We start from the raw sequence: 15,926 nt of genomic DNA, 5'->3' as shown, positions 1-15,926 counted from the left end.
TTACGTTTATGCCATGTGCTGTGTGTTATCTATGTTCCTCAAAGCAGTTGGATTACAATGATATTTTGTTTTGATTTATTGCCTTTAAAAAATTAAAACCTTTTTTTTAAAAAAAACTAAATGTGTTTAAAGTTGCTCTATAATAATAATTGCTCTTATTAGGGCTGGGCGGTATACCGCAAAAATACCGTACCGTCACTGGCGTCGGTTAACCGACTTCAACTTGGCCAGGACGGTATTTGCGGTATTTTTGTATTTCTGTGTCCCTGCGCCCGTCCTGTCAGTGCCCCCCGCACACACACGAGCGGCCCGGCACTAGCGCTGGTATCAGCGGGAGGTGGTGGAGGAGCAGCAGCAGGGTCCAGGTGAGAATGCTCCCCCCTCCCTCCCCTCCCCCCTCCCCCCTCCCTCCCCATCGACCGCTCCGGCCGTCCCGTCACGCACCTGTCCGCCCTACCCACCCGTCCGGTCCGAGGCTCCGTCCCACCGCCCTGTCCTGCCAAAGCGCCCACCACCCGTCCGGTCCGGCGTCCCTGCACACTGAGGTGACTACAGGAAAGCCGCCGCCAAGTGCTGCTGTGACATGGCCGCGCCGGCCGGGCGTGGGGCGATCGGATCGGACTGGTCCGGGACACACACACACCCGGCCGGCGAGCGCTGCACATGTTGTCCTGTGTGTGCAGGGACGCGGCCATGTCACAGCAGCACTTGGCAGCGGCTTTCCTGTAGTACAGTACAGGACTGTAACATAGGAGGAATAATGGGCTGCAGCAGGCAGGATAAGTTATAGGAGACATTGCTGTGTGTGGCATCCTGCTGCCTGGCAGCCCATTATTCCTCCTATGTTACAGCCCTGTACTGAGGGGACTACAGGTCCCAGCATACACCTCCCTGTGCTCCCTGTACAGTAATACACCCCTATATAGTCATACACCCCAATCCGTCCCCCCCTATATAGTCATACACCCCAATCCGTCCCCCCCTATATAGTCATACACCCCAATCCGTCCCCCCCTATATAGTCATACACCCAATCCGTCCCCCCCTGTATAGTCATACACCCCTATCCGTCCCCCCCTGTATAGTCATACACCCTATCCCTATGTGCCCCCCCTGTATAGTCATACACCCCTATCCCCCCCCCCTGTATAGTCATACACCCCCCCTATCCCTACCCCCCCCCCCTGTATAGTCATACATCTCTATCCATATGCACTCCCATGTATAGACCCGTACCCCCATCCCTATGTACCTCCTGTATAGTCATACACCCCTATCCCTATGCCCCCCCTGTATAGTCATACACCCCTACCCTATCCCTATGTCCCCCCCCTGCCCCCCTGTATAGTCATACACCCCATCCCTATGCCCCTATAGTCATAACATCCCCTATCCCCCCTGTATAGTCATACATCTCTATCCATATGCACTCCCATGTATAGACCCGTACCCCCATCCCTATGTACCTCCTGTATAGTAATACACCCCTAGCCACCCCCCCTCCCACCCCCGTATAGTCATACACAACAATCCCTATGTGACCCCCTGTGTATACACATCCTGTAGAGGCTGTATACCTGTATATACATGTCCAGGTCCCCTAATAATGACTAATAATAATGATAATAGACTAACCACGGGTTGCTGCTCAGTGAGTTCTTTTTTACTTTTTTTAATCAAAATGTCGTCAGTTTGGCACGGCAAGTGGGTGTGGTTTGCAAAAGGGCGTGTCATAATTATCGTTGAATTATCGTTACCGCGCGGCTACATGTGCGATAAACCGCGATATTGATTTAGGTCAATATCGCCCAGCCCTAGCTCTTATAATGCTTTTATTTTTTGGTCTAAAGGGCTGACTGTCATTTTTCGCCATGATCTGTACTTTTTATCGGTACCACACTTGCTTATATGTGACATTTTGATCACTTTTTATTCAAGTTTCTCTAGGATGTGATAAAAATCAGCAATTTTGCGGGTCTTTGTGCTTACACCAAGTACTGTGCGTGATCAGGAATGTAATAATTTAATAGTTCAGGTGAACGCAGCCTCTAACAATCGCTGAATACAGTCGGCCCAACGCGGGCTGCTTGTATAACGGATCGGCTCCCTGTGATCTCGGGGGGAGGGGCTGGGGGCGATCCAGCCACTAGACCACCAGTGCCACCTATGAAATGCCATTTAACGGCATTTAAATTATTAAATTGCTAGCACAGAGGATGGCCTGGTATCGGATCGCCCTGAAGGAGTTAATAGTTGCTTCCACGTAGCAAGGGTAGGTTGACGGGTCAATCCGTATCATCGCGGTGGCTTTCTTGGCCATAAACAAAGGAGGAGGTGAGGTGAGGCAGGAGAATACAAAACTGTTTAGCCCACTCCTCTTCATCTAAATGACGGGTCTAACAGAATGCAGTTTGATAATGCTGTCAATAGTTGAACAACTTTTTTTATCACTCATCACCCTCTGCATCTGTTCAGGTCTATTGTTTGCACTATGACTCTAAAGTATACTTGCATCTATGTCACAAAGCTTTTGGTTTCTTTGGCTTTACATGTTTGCATGTGGACAGAATTAGGTGGGATGTATGAACTCTGCACATCTTGAACTTAAAGGAAACCTTTCACCCCAGCACTGGGTAGAGCCCTGGATACTTACCCCATCCTGCAAGTCCCGCTTCAGAATCCGGTCCCGTCACAGAGAAATCGCCGCCCAGCGGTCTGCACATGTGTTATGTAGGTGACAAGAGATGAGTCCAACGTCCATAGGAAATCACTGCAGTAGTGATTTCCTATGGATGTCGGACTCCTCTCTGGTCATTTACATATTGCGTACGCAGATCGTTGGGCGGTGGACCAGCTTCTGGAGCGGCACTTCTGCCCTGAGTGCCGGGGTGAAAGGTTTCTTTTAACTTTAAGGAGGTAATGTGTCCATCCAGGTGCGGATTGGATCTCCTTTTAGCCACAAACAATTTGTAGGCATATTTTACAAAATGTTACACTTTAGGGCTAGGTTCCCACTATGTTAAAATGATGGCCCTCTTTCATAACAACATCCTTATTTTTTTTAATAACGGATGTTATTTGCATAATGACGGCTGTTTTGAAAGACGGACATTATTTTTAATGCAAACCTAGCTCTTTTAAACACAGAAAAAAAACAAATTTGGTCAGCTCTCCTAGAACACCATTCACACTAGGCAAGAGCAGGTTGCTATGGCTTAAATTGCAAACACACACAAAACACAGAAAATGCAACAGCTCACCCCAATAGCAAGATACAGACCCTCTACAGACATGAAAATAGTTAAAAACAACTGCTTTAAAAAATACCTACAAAAATAATGAGGCTCTTGGTTACCATTTGCAAACAGTGTAAACCACGATAAAGTGGCCTCATGACGGGGCAGACCTTACACTTTACTATGGTCTCTCCATGGCATGTAATACGCCTATGCTCTGGCATGCAAGATCCATCTTATACCGGCAAAATTACATCAACTGAGTGGGACGGGTGGAGTGCACGACCCCCTATTTGGAACACAGAAAAAAAAAGACAAATTTAGTCAGCTCTCCTAGAACACCATTCACTAGGAGGCTTGCTATGGCTAAAATTGCAAACACTCAAAAACACAGAAAATACAACAGCTCACCACAATGGCAAGATACAGACCCACTACAGACATGAAAATAGTTAAAAGCAGCCCCCCAACCCAAACTACTGTTCCACACTATAGAGGAACTGGTCATCTCTGACCATGTTCCCCTGCTAAGTACTTTTGTAACAGATATGCCTCGTGGTAGTGATTTTCTCTGGAGGTTCCCGATTAGGTTGGCTAAGACGTTGAATTTAAAGTTTTACTCAAAGGCTGGTGGATGGAGTACACTACCCATAATGTGTCCCACGCTGACCACCCCAGTTATTCTGGGATGCATAAAATCTGTTTTGCGGGCCGTATTATGGCATATAAATACTCGCTCCAGAAAAAGCTTGCGGTTAACATCAGCAAATATAGCACAGCACTTAGGGAGGCATACACTCACTTTCAGACAGCCCCATCCGAACGAACAAGGAAAAATTGGCAACAGACACGTACTGACTATGAACAATGGATGGAGAGGAAGGAGGCACTGAACAGATCATACTTTGATGCTCTTCTTTTTAGATACTGCAATAAGGCAGGCCGTATCTTGGCCAGATTTGCTAAGGGCCCCCTCCTCTACAACGTATTACAGCACTACAGACACAAGGGAACAATACATAGCCATCCCAAAGAAGTAGTATCTATCCTCCAAGTTTTTTATCAAATCTCTATACCGATCCCAACTCTCCCCTGATGGGAACAAGGCCTCCTGGTTGAACTGCAATCTGCCCTCCCTGTCAGAGGAACAAGTTTCCTTTCTTAACTCCCCGCTGTCACTAGAAGAATTATCAAGGGTCATTAAACACCTAAAATCTCACAAGGCACCAGGTCCTGATGGATTTTTATAAAATCCTCAACCAGGAAATTTCCCCTACCTTGCTGTGCACTCTACAAAACCTATCTAGAAGGCACCCCGATACCTGGCTCATCTAATACAGCACACATTAAGGTGCTTTTAAAACCAGGCAAGGACCCCAAACTGCCGGATCTTATCGCCCTGTATCTTTATTGAACTTAGATTTAAAAATATCTCTAAGGTTATGGCAGATCGGTTATCTCTGGTTATGCCGAACTTATATCAACAGCCCAAGTAGGCTTCATTAGGGCAGGGCAGCAGTCATGAATTTAAAAAAAGTGAATCCATGTGGAGATTTATCAAACATGGTGTAGGTGAAACTGGCTCAGTTGCCCCTAGCAACCAATCAGATTCCTCCTTTCATTCCTCACAGACTCTTGAGAAAATAAAAGGTGGGATCTGATTGGTTGCTAGGGGCAACTGAGCCAGTTTCACTTTACACCATGTTTGATATATCTCCCCCAGTATCTCTGGCTTCCTTTCTCCATCCTTTCCCCTTTTCCGGGAACACGCCAGGGGTGCCCGCTGTCCCCATTACTTTTCAACTTGGCTATAGAGCCCCTCTCTAGAAGACTGCAAATGGCTTCAGACATAGCGGGAGTGAGGATAGGTGCAGGTGAGGTACGTGTGGCTCTATTTGCTGACGATCTTCTCGTTTTCCTGGACGACTACATGAGGGACACGGACAAGGTGCTCAGATATTTAGAACAATTTGGTAGTCATTCTGGCTTTAAAGTCAATGTTGACAAAAGCGAAATATTGTCCCTGTCCTCCAGGTGTTGGCCGGGTCGGCACCTACCAGAAACCTGTCAGTTAAAGGAGAAGTCCGGCCAAAATTAATTTTTGATATGTTGTTACTTATGAAAAGTTATACAAATTTCTAATGTACATTAATTATGGGAAATGCACATATACTGCTATTTCCCTTGATTTAGTAGATCAGGAAGTGTTAGAAATATCTCTGAAGAAGTGACGTCACGACCCAGGGTGTAATTCCTATGGAGTGTCCAGCAGGGGGCGCTCTCTATATAGAAGTCTATGGGACTTTATTGTTTCTATGGGTTTCTATGTAATGTAATGTAATGTAGTGTACAGTGCTTTATTGAATGAATACATCTATGGAATACTTTGGGGAGCAAGTATTGCATAATGTATTCATTCAATACATTCAATACACAGTAAGCCTGCCGATCCGCCGAATTTCCGCCGCATTCCCGCCGATCCGCCACACGCTGATCCGCCGCATTCCCGCCGATCCGGACCATATACATTGAACTACAGCTCCCATCATCTGCTTCTAGTATGAACAGGTGATGGGAGCTGTAGTTGGGTAATGGATATGACATGCCGCCGGGCGCAGGGGGGAGCCGCTCAGTACACAGGAGCGCTCCCCCCCTCCTCCTCCTTCCGTGATAACTTCCGCCTATACCAATGCTGACTCCCTGCCTGGCCGCCGCTCTCCGCCTCTCCCCCCATACATACCGGCTCCCGATGCATCCTGGTGTCCGCGCTGATGCCGGTAGTCGGTATATGTGAGCGGAGAGCGGCGGCCAGGCAGGGAGTCAGCATTGGTATAGGCGAAGTTATCACGGAAGGAGGAGGAGGAGGGGGGAGAGCTGCTGTGTACTGAGCGGCTCCCCCCTGCGCCCGGCGGCATGTCATATCCATTACCCAGCTACAGCTCCCATCACCTGTTCATACTAGAAGCAGATGATGGGAGCTGTAGTTCAATGTATATGGTCCGGATCGGCGGGATGCGGCGGATCAGCGTGTGGCGGATCGGCGGGAATGCGGCGGAAATTCGGCGGATCGGCAGGCTTACTGTGTATTGAATGTATTGAATGAATACATTTATGCAATACTTGCTCCCCAAAGTATTCCATAGATGTATTCATTCAATAAAGCACTGTACACTACATTACATTACATTACATAGAAACCCATAGAAACAATAAAGTCCCATAGACTTCTATATAGAGAGCGCCCCCTGCTGGACACTCCATAGGAATTACACCCTGGGTCGTGACGTCACTTCTTCAGAGATATTTCTAACACTTCCTGATCTACTAAATCAAGGGAATAGCAGTATATGTGCATTTCCCATAATTAATGTACATTAGAAATTTGTATAACTTTTCATAAGTAACACATATCAAAAATTAATTTTGGCCGACTTCTCCTTTAACTGACAGGTTTCTGGTAGGTGCCGACCCGGCCAACAACCTGGAGGACAGGGACAATATTTCGCTTTTGTCAACATTGACTTTAAAGCCAGAATGACTACCAAATTGTTCTAAATATCTGAGCACCTTGTCCGTGTCCCTCATGTAGTCGTCCAGGAAAACGAGAAGATCGTCAGCAATAGAGCCACACGTACCTCACCTGCACCTATCCTCACTCCCGCTATGTCTGAAGCCATTTGCAGTCTTCTAGAGGGGCTCTATAGCCAAGTTGAAAAGTAATGGGACAGCGGGCACCCCTGGCGTGTTCCCCGGAAAAGGGGAAAGGATGGAGAAAGGAAGCCAGAGATACTGGGGGAGATATATCAAACATGGTGTAAAGTGAAACTGGCTCAGTTGCCCCTAGCAACCAATCAGATCCCACCTTTATTTTTTCTCAAGAGTCTGTGAGGAATGAAAGGAGGAATCTGATTGGTTGCTAGGGGCAACTGAGCCAGTTTCACCTTACACCATGTTTGATAAATCTCCCACATGGATTCACTTTTTTTAAATTCATGACTGCTGCCCTGCCCTTAATGAAGCCTACTTGGGCTGTTGATATAAGTTCCGGCATAACCAGAGATAACCGATCTGCCATAACCTTAGAGATTATTTTTAAATCTAAGTTCAATAAAGATACAGGGCGATAAGATCCCGGCAGTTTGGGGTCCTTGCCTGGTTTTAAAAGCACCTTAATGTGTGCTGTATTAGATGAGCCAGGTATCGGGGTGCCTTCTAGATAGGTTTTGTAGAGTGCCAGCAAGGTAGGGAAATTTCCTGGTTGAGGATTTTATAAAAATCCATCAGACCTGGTGCCTTGTGAGATTTTAGGTGTTTAATGACCCTTGATAATTCTTCTAGTGACAGCGGGGAGTTAAGAAAGGAAACTTGTTCCTCTGACAGGGAGGGCAGATTGCAGTTCAACCAGGAGGCCTTGTTCCCATCAGGGGGAGAGTTGGGATCGGTATAGAGATTTTGATAAAAACCTTGGAGGATAGATACTACTTCTTTGGGATGGCTATGTATTGTTTCCCCTTGTGTCTTGTAGTGCTGTAATACGTTGTAGAGGAAGGGGGCCCTTAGCAAATCTGGCCAAGATACGGCCTGCCTTATTGCAGTATCTAAAAAGAAGAGCATCAAAGTATGATCTGTTCAGTGCCTCCTTCCTCTCCATCCATTGTTCATAGTCAGTACGTGTCTGTTGCCAATTTTTCCTTGTTCGTTTCGGATGGGGCTGTCTGAAAGTGAGTGTATGCCTCCCTAAGTGCTGTGCTATATTTGCTGATGTTAACCGCAAGCTTTTTCTGGAGCGAGTATTTATATGCCATAATACGGCCCCGCAAAACAGATTTTGATGCATCCCAGAATAACTGGGGTTGGTCAGCGTGGACACATTATGGGTAGTGTACTCCATCCACCAGCCTTTGAGTAAAACTTTAAATTCAACGTCCTTAGCCAACCTAATCGGGAACCTCCAGAGAAAATCACTACCACGAGGCATATCTGTTACAAAAGTACTTAGCAGGGGAACATGGTCAGAGATGACCAGTTCCTCTATAGTGTGGAACAGTAGTTTGGGTGGGGGGCTGCTTTTAACTATTTTCATGTCTGTAGTGGGTCTGTATCTTGCCATTGTGGTGAGCTGTTGTATTTTTCTGTGTTTTTGAGTGTTTGCAATTTTAGCCATAGCAACCTGCCTAGTGAATGGTGTTCTAGAGAGCTGACTAAATTTGTCTTTTTTTTTTCTGTGTTCCAAATAGGGGTCGTGCACTCCACCCGTCCCACTCAGTTGATGTAATTTTGCCGGTATAAGATGGATCTTGCATGCCCAGAGCATAGGCGTATTACATGCCATGGAGAGACCATAGTAAAGTGTAAGGTCTGCCCCGTCATGAGGCCACTTTATCGTGGTTTACACTGTTTGCAAATGGTAACCAAGAGCTCTTATTTTTTGTAGGTATTTTTTTAAAGCAGTTGTTTTTAACTATTTTCATGTCTGTAGAGGGTCTGTATCTTGCTATTGGGGTGAGCTGTTGCATTTTTCTGTGTTTTTGTGTGTTTTGCAATTTAGCCATAGCAACCTGCTCTTGCCTAGTGTGAATGGGTGTTCTAGGAGAGCTGACCAAATTTGTCTTTTTTTTCTGTGTTTAAAAGAGCTAGGTTTGCATTAAAATAATGTCCGTCTTTCAAAACAGCCGTCATTATGCAAATAACATCCGTTATTAAAAAAATAATGGATGTTGTTATGAAAGAGGGCCATCATTTTAACATAGTGGGAACCTAGCCCTAAAGTGTAACATTTTGTAAAATATGCCTACAAATTCTTGTTTGTGGCTAAAGGAGATCCAATCCGCACCTGGATGGACACATTACCTCCTTAAAGTTAAAAGAACCTTTCACCCGGCACTCAGGGCAGAAGTGCCGCTCCAGAAGCTGGTCCCACCGCCCAACGATCTGCGTACGCAATATGTAAATGACCAGAGAGAGTCCGACATCCATAGGAAATCACTACTGCAGTGATTTCCTATGGACGTTGGACTCATCTCTTGTCACCTACATAACACATGTGCAGACCGCTGGGCGGCGATTTCTCTGTGACGGGACCGGATTCTGAAGCGGGACTTGCAGGATGGGGTAAGTATCCAGGGCTCTACCCCAGGTGCTGGGGTGAAAGTTTCCTTTAAGTTCAAGATGTGCAGAGTTCATACATCCCACCTAATTCTGTCCACATGCAAACATGTAAAGCCAAAGAAACCAAAAAGCTTTGTGACATAGATGCAAGTATACTTTAGAGTCATAGTGCAAACAATAGACCTGAACAGATGCAGAGGGTGATGAGTGATAAAAAAAGTTGTTCAACTATTGACAGCATTATCAAACTGCATTCTGTTAGACCCGTCATTTAGATGAAGAGGAGTGGGCTAAACAGTTTGTATTCTCCTGCCTCACCTCACCTCCTCCTTTGTTTATGGCCAAGAAAGCCACCGCGATGATACGGATTGACCCGTCAACCTACCCTTGCTACGTGGAAGCAACTATTACTCCTTCAGGGCGATCCGATACCAGGCCATCCCTCTGTGCTAGCAATTTAATAATTTAAATGCCGTTAAATGGCATTTCATAGGTGGCACTGGTGGTCTAGTGGCTGGATCGCCCCAGCCCCCTCCCCCCGAGATCACAGGGAGCCGATCCGTTATCAAGCAGCCCGCGTTGGGCCGACTGTATTCAGCGATTGTTAGAGGCTGCGTTCACCTGAACTATTAAATTATTACATTCCTGATCACGCACAGTACTTGGTGTAAGCACAAAGACCCGCAAAATTGCTGATTTTTTATCACATCCTAGAGAAACTTGAATAAAAAGTGATCAAAATGTCACATATGCAAGTGTGGTACCGATAAAAGTACAGATCATGGCGCAAAAATGACAGTCAGCCTTTAGACCAAAAATAAAAGCATTATAAGAGCTAGGGCTGGGCGATATTGACCTAAATCAATATCGCGGTTTATCGCACATGTAGCCGCGGTAACGATAATTCAACGATAATTATGACACGCCCCTTTTTGCAAACCACACCCACTTGCCGTGCCAAACTGACGACATTTTGATTAAAAAAGTAAAAAGAACTCACTGAGCAGCAACCCGTGGTTAGTCATTATCATTATTATTAGTCATTATTAGGGGACCTGGACATGTATATACAGGTATACAGCCTCTACAGGATGTGTATACACAGGGGGTCACATAGGGATTGTTGTGTATGACTATACGGGGTGGGAGGGGGGGTGGCTAGGGGTGTATTACTATACAGGAGGTACATAGGGATGGGGGTACGGGTCTATACATGGGAGTGCATATGGATAGAGATGTATGACTATACAGGGGGGGATAGGGATGTATGACTATACAGGGGGGGCATAGGGATAAGGGTGTATGACTATACAGGGGGGGCACATAGGGATAGGGTGTATGACTATACAGGGGGGCATAGGGATAGGGGTGTATGACTATACAGGAGGTACATAGGGATGGGGGTACGGGTCTATACATGGGAGTGCATATGGATAGAGATGTATGACTATACAGGGGGGGGGATAGGGATAGGGGTGTATGACTATACAGGGGGGGGGGATAGGGGTGTATGACTATACAGGGGGGGCACATAGGGATAGGGGTGTATGACTATACAGGGGGGGACGGATAGGGGTGTATGACTATACAGGGGGGGACGGATTGGGGTGTATGACTATATAGGGGTGTATTACTGTATAGGGGTGTATGACTATACAGGGGGGACGGATTGGGGTGTATGACTATATAGGGGGGGGGGACGGATTGGGTGTATGACTATATAGGGGTGTATTACTGTACAGGGAGCACAGGGAGGTGTATTCTGGGACCTGTAGTCCCCTCAGTACAGGGCTGTAACATAGGAGGAATAATGGGCTGCAGCAGGCAGGATGCCACACACAGCAATGTCTCCTATAACTTATCCTGCCTGCTGCAGCCCATTATTCCTCCTATGTTACAGTCCTGTACTGTACTACAGGAAAGCCGCTGCCAAGTGCTGCTGTGACATGGCCGCGTCCCTGCACACAAAGGACAACATGTGCAGCGCTCGCCGGCCGGGTGTGTGTGTGTCCCGGACCAGTCCGATCCGATCGCCCCCACGCCCGGCCGGCGCGGCCATGTCACAGCAGCACTTGGCGGCGGCTTTCCTGTAGTCACCTCAGTGTGCAGGGACGCCGGACCGGACGGGTGGTGGGCGCTTTGGCAGGACAGTGCGGTGGGACGGAGCCTCGGACCGGACGGGTGGGTAGGGCGGACAGGTGCGCGGACCGGACGGGCGGTCGCTTGGGGAGGGAGGGGGGAGGGGGGAGGGAGGGGAGGGGGAGCATTCTCACCTGGACCCTGCTGCTGCTCCTCCACCACCTCCCGCTGATACCAGCGCTAGTGCCGGGCCGCTCGTGTGTGTGCGGGGGGCACTGACAGGACGGGCGCAGGGACACAGAAATACAAAAATACCGCAAATACCGTCCTGGCCAAGTTGAAGTCGGTTAACCGACGCCAGTGACGGTATCGGTATTTTTGCGGTATACCGCCCAGCCCTAATAAGAGCAATTATTATTATAGAGCAACTTTAAACACATTTAGTTTTTTTTTTAAAAAAAAGGTTTTAATTTTTTAAGGCAATAAATCAAAACAAAATATCATTGTAATCCAACTGCTTTGAGGAACATAGATACACACAGCACATGGCATAAACGTAAAACGCCCAGAAAATAAAAAAAAATAGCTTTTCTTTTTATTTCCCATCATAAAGTATGTCACTACAACGCACAATTGGTGTTGCAAAAAATATGTGCTGAATAAATTAAAGCACTATGGGCGACATGTATCATCCGGCGTACGGATGATTCTCGGCGGAAAGTGCCGATTTGCGTATTTTTTTATTCGCAAATGGCCGATTTGTGAATAAAATATTCGCATATCGGCACTTTCCGCCGAGTACGCCGGGGGCGGGGAGGGGGTGTGGAGGGGGCGTTACGGGGGGCGCGGACTCAGAGTCCGCGCGATTTATCATTTTTTCCGCACAAAGATACGCCGAAATCCTACTCCACCTTTCAGGTGGCGTAGGTTTTCGGCTGTGCGCACCGACGCGCACGGGATTTATGTAGAGGCAGTCCGCCTCTACATAATCTCCGTAGCGCCGGAGATGCGGGGACATTTATAAGTCCGGCGTAAAAAACGCCAGACTTAATAAATGTCCCCCTATGTGTTTTTTTAAACACGAGGAGGAAAAATTAAAATTGTCTGTGAGATGAAGTGGTTATATGGAATCATACCTTATGAGAAAGCTGTTTATTTTATGTCCAAAAAAGTTTGGGACATTTAAAATTAAACTCCACTTATTGCTTCAACTACTTTTATGTGATGACAACTGTAGACATAAGAAATGTGGTGTAGACTCTGTAGTCAGGGGCGCCGCAATCATGAGGCGACCTGAGTCGTCTGCCTCAGGCGGCGCCACCAGCTGTCTTCATGGGGGCGGCATTCAGTGGCAGATTATAATATGAGCGGTTCGGGCGGCCGCCCACATTATAATCCGCCACTGATTGTACCATGTACCGGAGTCCCCCCGCGCCCGGACAGCATCTGTAATGAGATGCTGTGAGCGGGGGAGACTGTATTCATAAGCGCCGCGCTGTAATGAATCAGCCCGCGCGTGCTGTTACTACAGCGCGGCGCTTATGAATACAGTCTCCCCCGCTCACAGCATCTCATTACAGATGCTGTCCGGGCGTGGGGGGACTCCGGTAAATGCATTCCACGTCCGTGATCCGTCAGGATCACGGAACGTGGGAATGCAGCCTTAGTCCCCCGGCTGATGTGCGGCTGCCGGAGGTGTCCCATCCTGTCTCCGGCAGCGCGCGCATCAGAGAGATCCCCGTGCGCCGGAAGTCACAGCCACAGGCACACGGGGAGCTCTCTGATGCGCGCGCTGCCGGGAACAGGACGGACACCCGGGCAGCCGCACATCAGCCGGACCAGACCAGAGAGGCTCGACGGGGGAACGGATGGCAGGTGAGTTGTGTGCTGTTTTTTGTTTTTTGTTTTATCTGCTGAGGGGGACCATCTATAAGGTAGGGGGGAAGGGGACCATCTATAGGGAGGGGGGAAAGAGGGGACGATCTATAAGGTAGGGGGGGAAGAGGGGGACCATCTATAAGGTAGGGGGGGAAGAGGGGGACGATCTATAAGGGGGGACCATCTATAAGGGAGGGGGAGAGGGAAGAGGGGGACGATCTATAAGGGGGACCATCTATAAGGGAGGGGGAGAGGGAGAGGGGACCATCTATAGGGGGGGAAGGGGACCATCTATAAGGGAGGGGGAAAGAGGGGGACCATCTATAAGGGAGGGGGAGAGGGAAGAGGGGGACCATCTATGGGGGGGGAAGGGGACCATCTATAAGGGAGGGGGGAAGAGGGGGACCATCTATAAGGGAGGGGGAGAGGGAAGAGGGGGACCATCTATGGGGGGGAAGGGGACCATCTATAAGGGAGGGGGAAAGAGGGGACCATCTATAAGGGAGGGGGAGAGGGAAGAGGGGGACCATCTATAGGGGGGGAAGGGGACCATCTATAAGGGAGGGGGGAAAGAGGGGGACCATCTATAAGGGAGGGGGAGAGAGGAAGAGGGGGACCATCTATAGGGGGGGAAGGGGACCATCTATAGGGAGGGGGGAAAGAGGGGGACCATCTATAAGGGGGGGACCCCAGAAGGAGGGGAGAAAGAGGGGACATCTATAGGGAGGGAGGGGGAAAGAGGGGAACTCATCTATAAGGAGGGCGGGAGGGGACTGTCTATAAGGGGGGGGGAGAAGGGGACCATCTATAAGGGAGGGGGAAAGAGGGGGACCATCTATAAGGGGGCATCTATAAGGGAGGGGGGAGAGGGGACCATGTATAAGGGGGGGAGGGGGACCATCTATAAGGGAGAGGGGACCATCTATAAGGGGGGGAGAGGGGACCATCTATAAGGGGGGGAAGAGGGGGACCATCTATAAGGGGGGGGGAGAGGGAAGAGGGGGACCATCTATAAGGGGGGAGAGGGGGACCATCTATAAGGGGGGGGAGAGAGGGAAGAGGGGGACCATCTATAAGGGAGGGGAAAGAGGGGGACCATCTATAAGGGAGGGGGGAGAGGGGGACCATCTATAAGGGAGGGGGGAGAGGGGACCATCTATAAGGGAGGGGGGAGAGGGGGACCATCTATAAGGGGGGGGGGACCATCTATAAGGGGGGAAGAAGGGGGACCATCTATAAGGGGGGAAGAGGGGGACCATCTCCTAAAAGATCAGCACCCTCCTCTCCTGACATCCTCTGTGCTGCTGGGACTTCTCCTATAGGATTAGCACCCTCCTCTCCTTGACATCCTCTGTGCTGCTGGGACCTCTCCTATAGGATTAGCCCCCTCCTCTCCTGACATCCTCTGTGCTGCTGGACCTCTCCTATAGGATTAGCCCCCTCCTCTCCTGACATCCTCTGTGCTGCTGGGACCTCTCCTATAAAGTCAGCCCCCTCCTCTCCTGACATCCTCTGTGCAGAAAGGGACCAAACATTATGTTTATTGGGGACAGCAGTGGATTATAATGTGGGCGGATTGACGGAGGGGGGGGGGGGCGTCATTCTATAGTTCGCCTCGGGCAGCAGAGAGGCTAGAATCACCCCTGTCTGTAGTAAATACTTATCCATGGACTACCAGGTGGATGGGAATCTCTAAATGGTGACCTGCGTGTGTTATGTATTAGTTTGATGTTCACTATTAGACAGGATTTTACATATACACACACCTGTAAAAAGTAACTGAAAGTAGTATCTCAAACAGTTGCCATGCTGTTTAAGGCTATGTTCACACAACGTTAAAACACCGGCCGCAGAAAACTGACTAGGGATCCGGGCCGGAGTGTATACTATGTGTATAAACTCCGTCCGGGATTCCTTAGAAGGCAGCACTATGTTGTTACAACAGCCGTGATTACTACAGTACTTACGTAATGTGAACATAGCCTTATACTTTATGTCATTCTTATATGAACACTTTTCTAAAAAAAAAAAAAAGCAGCTAGGGGTCCAGAAAGCCCCCCTCAGGCCTTTCACTGTAGTACAGCTCGTACATCTTTCCAAAGGCAGAACGGTATTGTAGCAGTCAGACAATAGTAACAGTACACTTACCAGGATGGCTCCATAGACTTTATGACCATCAGCCTTGACCTGTGCATTGGACATAGAGTGATCATCTAGCACTGTTTGCAGTCCAGCCCAGTAAGTTGGAAGCAAAGGATACAACACTTGTTCCACTGCCTGAATGACAGAAAATATGGTTGAAGCTGTGACTAGTTTGTTCTCTTACTTTTATATTATACAAATATCATAAGCTACGCCTGAATCACTTACCTTCCAGCCTAGGGCATGAAGACCAACAACAGCACCATAATGGGAACAGAGCGGGCGGACTGGGTCACCCAAACTTTCTGCAGAGACTGCAAAACCTGTATACAGTGACCCTTCCAAGTCCCGATGTGTCCTGAAGAGTAGAAAATTTTAGCCGACTAGGATTTATAGACAAAGCAAAAGCTACATACACACAGTTGTTGTTGATGGAAGTAGTCATTTAGGGCCGTATTAGCCAGCCAATAATTAATGTAAACA

General features: G+C 48.2%; 1 pseudogene; it reads left to right on the top strand.

Annotated features, from left to right (window-relative positions):
* Window positions 1–6,956, top strand: part of LOC138780877 (TAF6-like RNA polymerase II p300/CBP-associated factor-associated factor 65 kDa subunit 6L) — a 52,681-nt pseudogene extending 45,725 nt beyond the window's left edge.
* Window positions 6,957–15,926: the final 8,970 nt, after the last annotated feature.

Source organism: Dendropsophus ebraccatus, unplaced genomic scaffold (genome assembly GCF_027789765.1).
Source record: "Dendropsophus ebraccatus isolate aDenEbr1 unplaced genomic scaffold, aDenEbr1.pat pat_scaffold_904_ctg1, whole genome shotgun sequence".
Taxonomy (NCBI): Eukaryota; Metazoa; Chordata; class Amphibia; order Anura; family Hylidae; genus Dendropsophus; species Dendropsophus ebraccatus.
The sequence above is the reverse complement of the archived record's forward strand: the minus strand, read 5'-3'. Positions and strand labels throughout refer to the sequence as shown.